Consider the following 12,291-nt stretch of genomic DNA (forward strand, 5'->3'; position numbering starts at 1 on the left):
ACAGGTCTCACTGACACCAGAACACTACAGGTCTCACTGACACCAGAACACTACAGGTCTCACTGACGCTAGAACACTACAGGTCTCACTGACACCAGAACACTACAGGTCTCACTGACACCAGAACACTACAGGTCTTACTGACACCAGAACACTACAGGTCTCACTGACACCAGAACACTACAGGTCTCACTGACACCAGAACACTACAGGTCTCACTGACACCAGAACACTACAGGTCTCACTGACACCAGAACACTACAGGTCTCACTGACACCAGAACACTACAGGTCTCACTGACACTAGAACACTACAGGTCTCACTGACACCAGAACACTACAGGTCTCACTGACACCAGAACACTACAGGTCAAACTGACACAAGAACACTACAGGTCTCACTGACACCAGAACACTACAGGTCTGACTGACACCAGAACACTACAGGTCTCACTGACACCAGAACACTACAGGTCTCACTGACACTAGAACACTACAGGTCTCACTGACACCAGAACACTACAGGTCTCACTGACGCCAGAACACTACAGGTCTTATTGACACTAGAACACTACAGGTCTCACTGACACCAGAACACTACAGGTCTCACTGACACCAGAACACTACAGGTCTCACTGACACCAGAACACTACAGGTCTCACTGACACCAGAACACTACAGGTCTCACTGACACCAGAACACTACAGGTCTCACTGACACTAGAACACTACAGGTCTCACTGACACCAGAACACTACAGGTCTCACTGACACCAGAGCAGTACAGGTCCCACTGACACCAGAACACTACAGGTCTCACTGACACCAGAACACTACAGGTCTCACTGACACCAGAGCACTACAGGTCTCACTGATACCAGAACTCTACAGGTCTCACTGACGCAAGAACACTACAGGTCTCAGTGACACTAGAACACTACAGGTCCTACTGACACCAGAACACTACAGGTCTCACTGACACTAGAACACTACAGGTCTCACTGACACCAGAGCACTACAGGTCTCACTGACACCAGAACACTACAGGTCTCACTGACACCAGAACACTACAGGTCCCACTGACACCAGAACACTACACGTCCCACTGACACCAGAACACTACAGGTCTCACTGACACTAGAACACTACAGGTCTCACTGACACCAGAACACTACAGGTCTCACTGACACCAGAACACTACAGGTCTCACTGACACCAGAACACTACAGGTCTCACTGACACTAGAACACTACAGGTCTCACTGACACTAGAGCACTACAGGTCTCACTGACACCAGAGCACTACAGGTCTCACTGACACCAGAGCACTACAGGTCTCACTGACACCAGAACACTACAGGTCTCACTGACACTAGAACACTACAGGTCTCACTGACACCAGAACACTACAGGTCTCACTGACACCAGAACTCTACAGGTCTCACTGACACCAGAACACTACAGGTCTCACTGACGCTAGAACAATACAGGTCTTACTGACACCAGAACACTACAGGTCTCACTGAAACCAGAGCACTACAGGTCTCACTGACACCAGAACACTCCAGGTCTCACTGACACCAGAGCACTACAGGTCTCACTGACACCAGAACACTACAGGTCTCACTGACACCAGAACACTACAGGTCTAACTGACACTAGAACACTACAGGTCTCACTGACACCAGAGCACTACATGTCTCACTGACACCAGAACACTACAGGTCTCACTGACACCAGAACACTACAGGTCTCACTGACACCAGAACACTACAGGTCTCACTGAAACCAGAACACTACAGGTCTCACTGACACCAGAACACTACAGGTCTCACTGACACCAGAACACTACAGGTCCCACTGACACCAGAACACTACAGGTCTCACTGACACTAGAACACTACAGGTCTCACTGACACCAGAACACTACAGGTCTCACTGACACCAGAGCACTACAGGTCTCACTGACACCAGAACACTACAGGTCTCACTGACACCAGAACACTACAGGTCTGACTGACACCAGAACACTACAGGTCTCACTGACACCAGAACACTACAGGTCTCACTGACACCAGAACACTACAGGTCTCACTGACACCAGAACACTACAGGTCTCACTGACACTAGAACACTACAGGTCTCCCTGACACCAGAACACTACAGGTCTCCCTGACACCAGAACACTACAGGTCCCACTGACACCAGAACACTACAGGTCTCACTGACACCAGAACACTACAGGTCTCACTGACACTAGAACACTACAGGTCTCACTGACACCAGAGCACTACAGGTCTCACTGACACCAGAACACTACAGGTCTCACTGACACCAGAACACTACAGGTCTCACTGACACCAGAACACTACAGGTCTCACTGACACTAGAACACTACAGGTCTCACTGACACCAGAACACTACAGGTCTCACTGACACCAGAACACTACAGGTCTCACTGACACCAGAACACTACAGGTCTCACTGACACTAGAACACTACAGGTCTCACTGACACCAGAACACTACAGGTCTCACTGAAACCAGAACACTACATGTCTCACTGACACCAGAACACTACAGGTCTCACTGACGCCAGAACACTACAGGTCTCACTGACACTAGAACACTACAGGTCTCACTGACACCAGAACACTACAGGTCTCACTGACACCAGAACACTACAGGTCTCACTGACACCAGAACACTACAGGTCTCACTGACGCCAGAACACTACAGGTCTCACTGACACTAGAACACTACAGGTCTCATTGACACTAGAGCACTACAGGTCTCACTGACACCAGAGCTCTACAGGTCTCACTGACACCAGAACACTACAGGTCCCACTGACACCAGAACACTACACGTCCCACTGACACCAGAACATTACAGGTCTCACTGACACTAGAACACTTCAGGTCTCACTGACACCAGAACACTACAGGTCTCACTGACACCAGAACACTACAGGTCTCACTGACACCAGAACACTACAGGTCTCACTGACACTAGAACACTACAGGTCTCACTGACACCAGAGCACTACAGGTCTCACTGACACCAGAGCACTACAGGTCTCACTGACACCAGAACACTACAGGTCTCACTGACACCAGAACACTACAGGTCTCACTGACACCAGAACACTACAGGTCTCACTGACACCAGAACACTACAGGTCTCACTGACACCAGAACACTACAGGTCTCACTGACACCAGAACACTACAGGTCTCACTGACACCAGAACACTACAGGTCTCACTGACACCAGAACACTACAGGTCTCACTGACACTAGAACACTACAGGTCTCCCTGACACCAGAACACTACAGGTCTCACTGACACCAGAACACTACAGGTCCCACTGACACCAGAACACTACAGGTCTCACTGACACCAGAACACTACAGGTCCCACTGACACCAGAACACTACAGGTCTCACTGACGCTAGAACACTACAGGTCTCACTGACACCAGAACACTACAGGTCTCACTGACACCAGAGCACTACAGGTCTCACTGACACCAGAACACTACAGGTCTCACTGACACCAGAACACTACAGGTCTCACTGACACTAGAACACTACAGGTCTCACTGACACCAGAACACTACAAGTCTCACTGACACCAGAACACTACAGGTCTCACTGACACCAGAACACTACAGGTCTCACTGACACCAGAACACTACAGGTCTCACTGACACCAGAACACTACAGGTCTCACTGACACTAGAACACTACAGGTCTCACTGACACCAGAACACTACAGGTCTCACTGACACCAGAGCACTACAGGTCCCACTGACACCAGAACACTACAGGTCTCACTGACACTAGAACACTACAGGTCTCACTGACACCAGAACACTACAGGTCTCACTGACACCAGACCACTACAGGTCTCACTGACACCAGAACACTACAGTTCTCACTGACACCAGAACTCTACAGGTCTCACTGACGCTCGAACACTACAGGTCTCACTGACACTAGAACACTACAGGTCTCACTGACACCAGAACACTACAGGTCTCACTGACACCAGAACACTACAGGTCTCACTGACACTAGAGCACTACAGGTCTCACTGACACCAGAACACTACAGGTCTCACTGACACCAGAACACTACAGGTCTCACTGACACCAGAACACTAGAGGTCTCACTGACGCTAGAACACTACAGGTCTCACTGACACCAGAACACTACAGGTCTCACTGAAACCAGAGCACTACAGGTCTCACTGACACCAGAACACTACAGGTCTCACTGACGCCAGAACACTACAGGTCTCACTGACACTAGAACACTACAGGTCTCACTGACACCAGAACACTACAGGTCTCACTGACACCAGAACACTACAGGTCTCACTGACACCAGAACACTACAGGTCTCACTGACACCAGAACACTACAGGTCTCACTGACACCAGAACACTACAGGTCTCACTGACACTAGAACACTACAGGTCTCACTGACACCAGAACACTACAGGTCTCACTGACACCAGAGCACTACAGGTCCCACTGACACCAGAACACTACAGGTCTCACTGACACCAGACCACTACAGGTCTCACTGTCACCAGAGCACTACAGGTCTCACTGACACCAGAACTCTACAGGTCTCACTGACGCCAGAACACTACAGGTCTCACTGACACTAGAACACTACAGGTCCTACTGACACCAGAACACTACAGGTCTCACTGACACCAGAACACTACAGGTCTCACTGACACTAGAGCACTACAGGTCTCACTGACACCAGAGCTCTATAGGTCTCACTGACACCAGAACACTACAGGTCCCACTGACACCAGAACACTACACGTCCCACTGACACCAGAACATTACAGGTCTCACTGACACTAGAACACTTCAGGTCTCACTGACACCAGAACACTACAGGTCTCACTGACACCAGAACACTACAGGTCTCACTGACACTAGAACACTACAGGTCTCACTGACACTAGAGCACTACAGGTCTCACTGACACCAGAGCTCTACAGGTCTCACTGACACCAGAGCACTACAGGTCTCACTGACACTAGAACACTACAGGTCTCACTGACACTAGAACACTACAGGTCTCACTGACACCAGAACACTACAGGTCTCACTGACACCAGAACTCTACAGGTCTCACTGACACCAGCACACTACAGGTCTCACTGACACTAGAACAATACAGGTCTCACTGACACCAGAACACTACAGGTCTCACTGACACCAGAGCACTACAGGTCTCACTGACACCAGAACACAACAGGTCTCACTGACACCAGAGCACTACAGGTCTCACTGACACCAGAACACTACAGGTCTCACTGACACCAGAGCACTACAGGTCTCACTGACACCAGAACACTACAGGTCTCACTGACACCAGAGCACTACATGTCTCACTGACACCAGAACACTACAGGTCTCACTGACACCAGAACACTACAGGTCTCACTGACACCAGAACACTACAGGTCTCACTGACACTAGAACACTACAGGTCTCCTGACACCAGAACACTACAGGTCTCACTGACACCAGAACACTACAGGTCCCACTGACACCAGAACACTACAGGTCTCACTGACGCTAGAACACTACAGGTCTCACTGACACCAGAACACTACAGGTCTCACTGACACCAGAGCACTACAGGTCTCACTGACACCAGAACACTACAGGTCTCACTGACACCAGAACACTACAGGTCTCACTGACACTAGAACACTACAGGTCTCACTGACACCAGAACACTACAAGTCTCACTGACACCAGAACACTACAGGTCTCACTGACACCAGAACACTACAGGTCTCATTGACACTAGAACACTACAGGTCTCACTGACACCAGAACACTACAGGTCTCACTGACACTAGAACACTACAGGTCTCACTGACACTAGAACACTACAGGTCTCACTGACACCAGAACACTACAGGTCCCACTGACACCAGAACACTACAGGTCTCATTGACACTAGAACACTACAAGTCTCACTGACACCAGAACACTACAGGTCTCACTGACACCAGAACACTACAGGTCTCACTGACACCAGAACACTACAGGTCTCACTGACACCAGAACACTACAGGTCTCACTGACACCAGAACACTACAGGTCTCACTGACACCAGAACACTACAGGTCTCACTGACACCAGAACACTACAGGTCTCACTGACACCAGAACACTACAGGTCTCACTGACACCAGAGCACTACAGGTCTCACTGACACCAGAACACTACAGGTCCCACTGACACCAGAACACTACAGGTCCCACTGACACCAGAACACTACAGGTCTCACTGACACTAGAACACTTCAGGTCTCACTGACACCAGAACACTACAGGTCTCACTGACACCAGAACACTACAGGTCTCACTGACGCCAGAACACTACAGGTCTCACTGACACTAGAACACTACAGGTCTCACTGACACTAGAACACTACAGGTCTCACTGACACCAGAACTCTACAGGTCTCACTGACACCAGAACACTACAGGTCTCACTGACACTAGAACACTACAGGTCTCACTGACACCAGAACACTACAGGTCTCACTGACACCAGAACACTACAGGTCTCACTGACACCAGAACTCTACAGGTCTCACTGACACCAGAACACTACAGGTCTCACTGACACTAGAACACTACAGGTCTCACTGACACCAGAACACTACAGGTCTCACTGACACCAGAGCACTACAGGTCTCACTGACACCAGAACACTCCAGGTCTCACTGACACCAGAGCACTACAGGTCTCACTGACACCAGAACACTACAGGTCTCACTGACACCAGAGCACTACAGGTCTCACTGACACTAGAACACTACAGGTCTCACTGACACCAGAGCACTACATGTCTCACTGACACCAGAACACTACAGGTCTCACTGACACCAGAACACTACAGGTCTCACTGACACCAGAACACTACAGGTCTCACTGACACTAGAACACTACAGGTCTCATGACACCAGAACACTACAGGTCTCACTGACACCAGAACACTACAGGTCCCACTGACACCAGAACACTACAGGTCTCACTGACACTAGAACACTACAGGTCTCACTGACACCAGAACACTACAGGTCTCACTGACACCAGAGCACTACAGGTCTCACTGACACCAGAACACTACAGGTCTCACTGACACCAGAACACTACAGGTCTCACTGACACCAGAACACTACAGGTCTCACTGACACCAGAACACTACAGGTCTCACTGACACCAGAACACTACAGGTCTCACTGACACCAGAACACTACAGGTCTCATTGACTCTAGAACACTACAGGTCTCCCTGACACCAGAACACTACAGGTCTACCTGACACCAGAGCAGTACAGGTCCCACTGACACCAGAACACTACAGGTCTCACTGACACTAGAACACTACAGGTCTCACTGACACTAGAACACTACAGGTCTCACTGACACTAGAGCACTACAGGTCTCACTGACACCAGAACACTACAGGTCTCACTGACACCAGAACACTACAGGTCTCACTGACACCAGAACATTACAGGTCTCACTGACACTAGAGCACTACAGGTCTCACTGACACCAGAACACTACAGGTCTCACTGACACCAGAACACTACAGGTCTCACTGACACCAGAACATTACAGGTCTCACTGACGCTAGAACACTACAGGTCTTACTGACACCAGAACACTATAGGTCTCACTGAAACCAGAGCACTACATGTCTCACTGACACCAGAACACTACAGGTCTCACTGACGCCAGAACACTACAGGTCTCACTGACACTAGAACACTACAGGTCTCACTGACACCAGAACACTACAGGTCTCACTGACACCAGAACACTACAGGTCTCACTGACACCAGAACACTACAGGTCTCACTGACGCCAGAACACTACAGGTCTCACTGACACTAGAACACTACAGGTCTCATTGACACTAGAGCACTACAGGTCTCACTGACACCAGAGCTCTACAGGTCTCACTGACACCAGAACACTACAGGTCTCACTGACACCAGAGCACTACAGGTCTCACTGACACTAGAACACTACAGGTCTCACTGACACTAGAACACTTCAGGTCTCACTGACACCAGAACACTACAGGTCTCACTGACGCCAGAACACTACAGGTCTCACTGACACCAGAACACTACAGGTCTCACTGACACTAGAGCACTACAGGTCTCACTGACACCAGAGCACTACAGGTCTCACTGACACCAGAACACTACAGGTCTCACTGACACTAGAACACTACAGGTCTCACTGACACTAGAACACTACAGGTCTCACTGACACCAGAACACTACAGGTCTCACTGACACCAGAACACTACAGGTCTCACTGACACCAGAACACTACAGGTCTCACTGACACCAGAACACTACAGGTCTCACTGACACCAGAACACTACAGGTCTCACTGACACCAGAACACTACAGGTCTCACTGACACCAGAACACTACAGGTCTCACTGACACCAGAACACTACAGGTCTCACTGACACCAGAGCAGTACAGGTCCCACTGACACCAGAACACTACAGGTCTCACTGACACTAGAACACTACAGGTCCCACTGACACCAGAACACTACAGGTCTCACTGACACTAGAACACTACAGGTCTCACTGACACCAGAACACTACAGGTCTCACTGACACCAGAACACTACAGGTCTCACTGACACCAGAACACTACAGGTCTCACTGACACCAGAACACTACAGGTCTCATTGACACTAGAACACTACAGGTCTCACTGACACCAGAACACTACAAGTCTGACTGACACCAGAACACAACAGGTCTCACTGACACCAGAACACTACAGGTCTCACTGACACCAGAACACTACAGGTCTCACTGACACCAGAACACTACAGGTCTCATTGACACTAGAACACTACAGGTCTCACTGACACCAGAACACTACAGGTCTCACTGACACCAGAGCAGTACAGGTCCCACTGACACCAGAACACTACAGGTCTCACTGACACTAGAACACTACAGGTCTCACTGACACTAGAACACTACAGGTCTCACTGACACCAGACCACTACAGGTCTCACTGACACCAGAGCACTACAGTTCTCACTGATACCAGAACTCTACAGGTCTCACTGACGCTAGAACACTACAGGTCTCATTGACACTAGAACACTACAGGTCTCACTGACACCAGAACACTACAGGTCTCACTGACACTAGAACACTACAGGTCTCATTGACACTAGAGCACTACAGGTCTCACTGACACCAGAACACTACAGGTCTCACTGACACCAGAACACTACAGGTCTCACTGACACCAGAACACTACAGGTCTCACTGACGCTAGAACACTACAGGTCTTACTGACACCAGAACACTACAGGTCTCACTGACACCAGAGCACTACAGGTCTCACTGACACCAGAACACTACAGGTCTCACTGACGCCAGAACACTACAGGTCTCATTGACACTAGAACACTACAGGTCTCACTGACACCAGAACACTACAGGTCTGACTGACACCAGAACACTACAGGTCTCACTGACACCAGAACACTACAGGTCTCACTGACACCAGAACACTACAGGTCTCACTGACACCAGAACACTACAGGTCTCATTGACACTAGAACACTACAGGTCTCACTGACACCAGAACACTACAGGTCTCACTGACACCAGAGCAGTACAGGTCCCACTGACACCAGAACACTACAGGTCTCACTGACACCAGACCACTACAGGTCTCACTGACACCAGAGCACTACAGGTCTCACTGACACCAGAACTCTACAGGTCTCACTGACGCTAGAACACTACAGGTCTCATTGACACTAGAACACTACAGGTCCTACTGACACCAGAACACTACAGGTCTCACTGACACTAGAACACTACAGGTCTCACTGACACTAGAGCACTACAGGTCTCACTGACACCAGAGCTCTATAGGTCTCACTGACACCAGAACACTACAGGTCCCACTGACACCAGAACACTACACGTCCCACTGACACCAGAACACTACAGGTCTCACTGACACTAGAACACTTCAGGTCTCACTGACACCAGAACACTACAGGTCTCACTGACGCCAGAACACTACAGGTCTCACTGACACTAGAACACTACAGGTCTCATTGACACTAGAGCACTACAGGTCTCACTGACACCAGAGCTCTACAGGTCTCACTGACACCAGAGCACTACAGGTCTCACTGACACTAGAACACTACAGGTCTCACTGACACTAGAACACTACAGGTCTCACTGACACCAGAACACTACAGGTCTCACTGACACCAGAACTCTACAGGTCTCACTGACACCAGCACAGTACAGGTCTCACTGACGCTAGAACAATACAGGTCTTACTGACACCAGAACACTACAGGTCTCACTGAAACCAGAGCACTACAGGTCTCACTGACACCAGAACACACCAGGTCTCACTGACACCAGAGCACTACAGGTCTCACTGACACCAGAACACTACAGGTCTCACTGACACCAGAGCACTACAGGTCTCACTGACACTAGAACACTACAGGTCTCACTGACACCAGAGCACTACATGTCTCACTGACACCAGAACACTACAGGTCTCACTGACACCAGAACACTACAGGTCTCACTGACACCAGAACACTACAGGTCTCACTGACACTAGAACACTACAGGTCTCTGACACCAGAACACTACAGGTCTCACTGACACCAGAACACTACAGGTCCCACTGACACCAGAACATTACAGGTCTCACTGACGCTAGAACACTACAGGTCTCACTGACACCAGAACACTACAGGTCTCACTGAAACCAGAGCACTACAGGTCTCACTGACACCAGAACACTACAGGTCTCACTGACACCAGAACACTACAGGTCTTATTGACACTAGAACACTACAGGTCTCACTGACACCAGAACACTACAAGTCTGACTGACACCAGAACACAACAGGTCTCACTGACACCAGAACACTACAGGTCTCACTGACACCAGAACACTACAGGTCTCACTGACACCAGAACACTACAGGTCTCATTGACACTAGAACACTACAGGTCTCACTGACACCAGAACACTACAGGTCTCACTGACACCAGAGCAGTACAGGTCCCACTGACACCAGAACACTACAGGTCTCACTGACACTAGAACACTACAGGTCTCACTGACACTAGAACACTACAGGTCTCACTGACACCAGACCACTACAGGTCTCACTGACACCAGAGCACTACAGTTCTCACTGACACCAGAACTCTACAGGTCTCACTGACGCTAGAACACTACAGGTCTCACTGACACTAGAACACTACAGGTCTCACTGACACCAGAACACTACAGGTCTCACTGACACTAGAACACTACAGGTCTCACTGACACTAGAGCACTACAGGTCTCACTGACACCAGAACACTACAGGTCTCACTGACACCAGAACACTACAGGTCTCACTGACACCAGAACACTACAGGTCTCACTGACGCTAGAACACTACAGGTCTCACTGACACCAGAACACTATAGGTCTCACTGACACCAGAGCACTACAGGTCCCACTGACACCAGAACACTACAGGTCTCACTGACACCAGAACACTACAGGTCTTATTGACACTAGAACACTACAGGTCTCACTGACACCAGAACACTACAGGTCTCACTGACACCAGAACACTACAGGTCTCACTGACACCAGAACACTACAGGTCTCACTGACACCAGAACACTACAGGTCTCACTGACACCAGAACACTACAGGTCTCACTGACACTAGAACACTACAGGTCTCACTGACACCAGAACACTACAGGTCTCACTGACACCAGAGCACTACAGGTCCCACTGACACCAGAACACTACAGGTCTCACTGACAACAGACCACTACAGGTCTCACTGACACCAGAGCACTACAGGTCTCACTGACACCAGAACTCTACAGGTCTCACTGACGCTAGAACACTACAGGTCTCACTGACACCAGAACACTACAGGTCCTACTGACACCAGAACACTACAGGTCTCACTGACACTAGAACACTACAGGTCTCACTGACACTAGAGCACTACAGGTCTCACTGACACCAGAGCTCTATAGGTCTCACTGACACCAGAACACTACAGGTCTCACTGACACCAGAACACTACACGTCCCACTGACACCAGAACATTACAGGTCTCACTGACACTAGAACACTACAGGTCTCACTGACACCAGAACACTACAGGTCTCACTGACACCAGAAC

The sequence above is a fragment of the Salmo salar genome, chromosome ssa11, assembly GCF_905237065.1.
Source record: "Salmo salar chromosome ssa11, Ssal_v3.1, whole genome shotgun sequence".
Lineage (NCBI taxonomy): Eukaryota > Metazoa > Chordata > Actinopteri > Salmoniformes > Salmonidae > Salmo > Salmo salar.